The following is a 6,183-nucleotide window of genomic DNA, read 5'->3' as shown; positions in this document are numbered from 1 at the left end:
TTCGCTGCTGCTACTACTAGTACTACTACCACCACGTCTTCTGAGCTGCACAGCTTTTAGTTGTCCCTCCGTGCGCACAATAAAGAAGCAGATGACAACATGTTGACGACAAAGACAGCGGAGCTCCCAAGACTGTTTACACTGTTAAAAGTAACATATATATATATATTTTTTTTAAATAATTAACATTGAAATGACTTATTTTCTTTTGTTTTTCTTTCTACGATGCGGTTCGATGAAAAGCGCTTCAAAGAAACAGGATTAATAATGTTTATCGCTCAGTTTTGGTACACAACTACATTACATGTGCCCTTTCAATTTGGTCACATTTTGTCCAGTAAAGTTTATGTCTTATTTTGAAACTACCACGTTTCATCAGAGTTACATACGCGACAAGAATGTGTATGGAAAGTTCAGTTTTCGTGTTAAGCGACAGATTAAAGCTGATCTATACACATCCTGGCATCTTCAAGCGCAACAAAAATGAAGCATTTCTTTCCTGGAAGCAGACTGAGGAACGACTCGGTCCGCTGCAACTTTTTCGAGCGAGGGCTTCAAAGGATTTAAACTGAAATTAGACACAACAAAAGTCATCCGGCACTAGTTTCTAGTTTTACACTGAAAAGACAAACTAAACAGCACGAACACAACGAAGCGCGTGCGATAACGACGTCTACTGGCTCCACGGGGCGAGGACGCGACGTGGGAGCCAACGGCACGTCTCTTAGCAACGGCAATTTGGGCCTGTTGCCGTAGGCAACGTCGACATAGAAGCTCTGATGCCGTTTACAACGAATACGTCCAAAAGAGAAATGCCACCGTCGTCGCTGTAGTTGGAATTGTACTTCATAACAAAAAAATTGTTTTTCATATCGGATTAAAGTCAACTCCGGGTGCTGCCTTTTATGTTGAAAAATCACATCAGGAAATCACAGTTTATTGACCCTTTTATTCCCTTATCTGAGTCATCGTGAGTTATTACTTATTGGAAGGCATTTGTTGCCTTCGCTCAACATTAACTGCTCTTTTTCTCTTACAGCTGCAATCGTTCTTCGGATTTTACAGATTTCTTTTGGTTGTTTTGAGTTCTCCCTATTTTATCGTGTATAAATCTTGTTTTTTTACTCTAGTCTGCACACTTAACCTGTTGCTGTATTCTTTTTTTTATTTTTTTATTCTGCACTTTTCTGTTTTCCTTTCGCTCGAGTCTGTGGATTGTTTCCAAACTGGTTTTTTTTTTTTTTTTTTTTTTCTTCAAAAAAGTCGATGGTAGATTTGACCTCCTCTCTCCTCCCGTTTGCATTCGCAGAACAAACCTGACAGAGACGGCTGCGAATGCTGTTGTTCGTCCCCGTTTTAATTGCGTGTCGATCCCGCAGCTTCGGCTTTTTGCATATGTAATAAAACTACTTTTCTTTTCGCCCCCCCGAGCTCTAAATTTCCAGCTCTTAGTTTCAGTTTCTGCCTCTCCTTTTCTGGCTCCATAACTTTGTTCCATTTCTCATTCTCTGGCATAATTACAGCTTTATAGCATTCTCCACTGCTCGGGCATGTGTAGATATACCCCCTCTCCCCCTCCTTTTTTTTTTTTTTGTCTTTTTTGGTTTGGCTCTCATTAATAATTCACAGAAAGAGACTGGGAAATTTTAGTGCAATTTGCAGCTGCTGAATCCCAGTTATTGTTTTGCAGCGTGTTGCACAGAGAGAGAAAACCTCGGACGAAGGCTTTGTAGTCCTGAATGTAATTTGGCTGCGTCTCTCTGACAGGCCACACATCATTAGGGGGGGAGGAGGGGGATGGGTGAAGGAGGTGGGGGGGACGGCTCCGTCCAGCCAGTCAAACGCGCTGTCCTCATCTGTCGCTCCAAACCCCAGACGCTCTGTGTTTCCTTAATGCTTTTAGATGCTGTTTGTTCATATTTATGCCTGATAACTATCTATGTTTTATTCCGTTTGTTTGCATTCGACCAGGCAGCCGCTGAATTATTCAGAGCGGGCAGAGCGGCTTCGCAGAGATGACAACAGGAAACTTTGGGCCTGTTTTTTTTTTTTTTTTTTTTTTCCATTTTAAAATGCGACACCAGACGCTTCTTTAAAGAGCAGCAGTGGCTTTGTCAAAGTTTTTTTTTTTTTTTTTTTTTTTTTTACTTTTTTTAGGGCGTCCTGTTGCTTGAGAAACGGTCTGGGTCGTCGCTGTAGCGCCGCAAACCGCGCTCGCGTTTCCTGTCTGCGTCTGAACCCACAAACATCAAACGCAGCTGTCGTCGGAGCAGCAGGTAGACGACGTGAAGTCCGAACGACTCGACCCGTTTAAAAAGTACAACGAAAGGCTGAACGACAGGAGCGGAGAAGAGTCAAACAAACGCAAAGAAACACACTGAAGCAGGCGCGTTTCACATTTTGTCTACATTCTCATTTAATCGAACAAACTGAAAATTCAGGACTTCTTTCAGGCAAAATATGTGCCCGCAAACGCCGGCTTTTTGTTGCCTCGCATTAATAAAACATGACGTCGCCTCGGGGGGCCAGGAATCTGGTGTTTTACGAACCGAACGATTAGAAAGGCGTTTCTAAATGGGGGCAGAGCCGACCTCTGTGCGACTCGGCTGCTGGATTTGTCGCACTGCCTGGATTTTTTTTGTCTGCAAATTCTCAAAACTAACAAAACGTATTTCTTTTCCCCAAAATACCACAGAGCAAACCTGCGTTTAAAAATGATTTTTGGCGGAACATGTACGAGCGCTCAACTTATTGCGAGTTAACTTATCGACGTAGATCAGAAGAACCTTCGCGTAAAAGAGCTCCGGACTTGGTTTGGACTCCATTACAAACGCTCTCTGAACTCTTGACTTACAGATTAAATGAGCCGCCTCTCTTCAGGCCAGAGTTCGGTGGGTCTTCCTGGATTGTTCCTGGTCAGACCTGAGGGCAAAAGCACAGTCAGGAAGCAGAAAAGTTACATTTGGTTTCATACAAAATAGGAATCTACAAATACTTCAAATCAAAAACCCTATTTTGTGCAGAAATGACACAAAGAAGCAACTCGGGAGTTTCGCAGTAAACGTTTACAATATTATTTGTACGCTCTGACACCCGTGACGGAAACTAAACTTGTCATTGGGCAGTTTGAACACCCAAATATTTTCCGTCCAAACACCGCAGAAAGAATAAACACAAAACACATTCGGATCTCAGTTCAGCTCAAGTTTTCTTCCACCTTGTAGCAAAACATCTACAACACACAACTTCTTAAACCTCTTCCATGTTTTTTTTTTTTTTTTACATTTTAGTGAATATAATTTGTTTTTTGTGTGCGAAGGCGCCGAGCACCACGATGCGTCCGGAGGCCGCGCAGCTCCGAGGAAAAGGCGCACGCAAAAAAAGATAAGAAATCAAAACGTCTCTTTTTGCCGTGGGATTTCGCCCCGCCTGACCTATTTTGCGCAGAGTATCTCATAACCGGAGAGTTTAGGGCTGTTTAATGTTAGGTGACACGGCCGTGTCCTGCAGTCTTTTCTTTCTTAATCCCTGGCATCTTCGGTAAAAGATCTCTCAGAAGAAACTGCGCTCGTTTCTGGCATCCAGCTGCCGGAGGGAAGGGGAGATTGTCAAGGCGCATTTCTGCCCCGCTCGCCAGCCATTCCTCAGGAGGGCTCTGTCTGTGTGTGTGTGTGTGGGTGAAGTCTCCCCCTTTTTTTTTTGGCCAGTTAGGTAAACAGGGGAAGAAGAAGGAGAGGTGGCAGGCAGCTCCCCCCCCCTCCCCCCTCTCTCCCCCAACCACCCTCCCGAGAACAATTCCACCTTAAGCTCTGTTTGGAAATCACAGGAATGTTTCTCTTGTGCTGCTCTTGTCACCTTGCCTCCAACATGGCCGCAAACAAGCTGCAGTGAGACTCACTGATGCGTTTGCTCCAGAGCGAGGAGGAGGAGGAGGTTTGCGCGGAGGGATGCTGACCGAGAGTCCGGTAATCTCTCCGACCTCGCGGCCGAGTCGCTCCCCTCTCAGAAACCGGCCGTGTCCCGGATGAAGCTGCTCACGCCTGATTGTTTACGGCAGCTGATTAAAGGAGTTTTGTAGTAAACACAAGTTCGCCAAAATGCACTGAGGTCCGTAGATCTCTTAAATCGCATGAAAGCACACGTTCATCCGTAACGGCGGCGCCGTCTCCGCTCTTTGCCGCCACCCGGAGGTCGCAGCCAGAACTCCTCAACACAAACAAAAACTTGCCTTCAAAAAACCAATAGACTCGGTCGGTGTCGCTGTTGCTCAGATTTAAAGCTAAACCCTCGAATTGCTTTTCACCAGCAAGCAGAGCATTAGATCCATTTGTGTCGTGGATTCAAATGCAACGTTAAAAACACGACTCAAGTTTATCTAAAGTTCAATAAAGATTCAACGCTCTCGTTGCTCTTTGTCGTGTTTAAAACCTCCAAGCTCAACATTTGACTTGTGAAATGAGGCGTCTTAAAAGATGGACACGCGGACTCCGAGTTGCAGCTTCAACGCCGTTTCCTACATCAGATCGAATATTAAGGTTCTATTGTTGCATTTCGACTGGATGACGACCGAGGTGCAAAATGTCCTCCGACAAACCGGCCGATTGCAATAAATAAAACCACGTCGTGTGTCGATACTTGTATTCACAGTAAGGTACTACAAATATTTGGTTCCCCTCGTCATTATGTACACGTAAAGAGCGACGTGCTCCGGAAAGGAATGGCATCATCGTCGTGTCGTTACCGAAGCTCGTATTACATATTGTACCATATATGCCGTTTGTTACGTATTATAATATATTCTAATACCCGCTGTCGAGGTCACAACTGCTCTTCGGTCATCGAGTGAAGCGGCAGCGGGTACGTTTAGGCGGCAGCGGCAGATAAGGACGAGGTCGACCCCCCCGCGCGTCCCGTCTACGAGGAAACCGGGCGTCCGGGAAACCGGAGTTTCCCCCAATCAAAAGTTCCATTAACCTGGAGCGCCGGGAGCTAATTGAGAGCGGGAGAGGCCGAGATGTATCGCCGTGTCGCCGCGGCCGCGCGGCCCGCCGACACGCCGGCGTCGGAGGACGTCGCGCCGGGACACGTCTGACATGTTTGCAATTATCCGGGATAATAAGAAACGCGGCGACGGACCGTGTTTGAGCCGAGAGCGGACTCCTCGGAAAGGAAAAAGACAATGAGCGGGGAGGCTCTCCAACCTCTGATAACCCACATCATGTTTTAAGCATTAGTGCACAAATCTGCATTACTGTTTTGAAGATTTATGAATCTCAACTCCACACGTGCTCTCCGGTGCAGGGAGATCAGGAGTTCATTATGTTTCCTGATGGTTGTGTCTCTCTTATCTCCTCCAGAGGGTGAAAGATATTCTAATCTGTCGCCCCAGTAGCCTTAAGCCCTGGTACGGCGAGTGGGCCAACTTTTGTTCCACATAATCCCTCCGCCCCGGCGAGGGGAGGTCATGTTTGTCAAACTGTAGCAAAGTGAACATGGAATACCCCCCCCACCCCACCCTCTCCTCCCCTCTCCTCCTCTTTCTTCTTCTCTGGCTTAATTTTGAATTAAAAATGCATTTTGAACTTGAGATCTCCAGAGAGAGCCGTAAACAAGTATGACATGAAGTGTCTGTTGAAACGCTGCGGCGGGGACGTGGATGGAATCCAGACGGGCGCATCGCGGAGCCCCGGCGGCCGACCGGGGTGGCCTCTCCGGACAAACCGCGCGGGGGTTGGACCGCAGGATAACCCTCCGAGGAGGAGGCGGCGGCGGGGATCCGGACTCGCTGCGCACGGAGAAGGCGTTTTATCTGCCGTTACGCCGCGTCGTGGAAAAAAATGAAATCGCCGCGTCGACTACAACTTTCATCGCTGAAATCGGTTCAGTGTCGTTTACAATTGACGGGCGCGTCGTGTCGAGATCCCGAGAATCCGTAAACTGCAAAAAAACGCCACGTCCTGTCCGTCCACCGGCTGAAATAAACGAACCGAAGCGCGCGGCCTCCCCCCCGCTTCCTCCGCTCCCTCGGACCGTCGTCTCCGACGGCGTCCCGATATTTACACCTTCCTCCCTCACGATCTCCGCCGCCCTCGGCTCGTTAACAGCAGCGACATTTGTCCCTCTTTATCGGCGGGTCGTTCGGAGGTCGGGCGCCACCTTAAGTAAAAGACGACACATCCTGTT

The 6,183-nt window shown here is 47.3% G+C and overlaps 1 long non-coding RNA gene across 1 annotated transcript in view; it reads right to left on the bottom strand.

Moving 5' to 3' along the window:
* Positions 1-207: 207 nt before the first annotated feature.
* Positions 208-6,183, bottom strand: part of LOC138620814 (uncharacterized) — a 34,837-nt gene continuing 28,861 nt past the window's right edge. Inside the window, exons 3-4 of the long non-coding RNA XR_011310902.1 lie at positions 2,855-2,922; positions 208-568 (exon numbers count right to left, since the gene is read on the bottom strand). This is a non-coding gene — a long non-coding RNA (uncharacterized lncRNA). The remainder of the gene's footprint in view (positions 569-2,854; positions 2,923-6,183) is intronic.

The sequence above is a fragment of the Brachyistius frenatus genome, unplaced genomic scaffold (assembly GCF_029030835.1).
Source record: "Brachyistius frenatus isolate BFR_SWC_R1_liver_20210118 unplaced genomic scaffold, ASM2903083v1 Contig_26, whole genome shotgun sequence".
NCBI classification, from domain to species: domain Eukaryota; kingdom Metazoa; phylum Chordata; class Actinopteri; family Embiotocidae; genus Brachyistius; species Brachyistius frenatus.
Note: the sequence above shows the minus strand (reverse complement) of the source record. Positions and strands in the feature narration are given on the sequence as shown.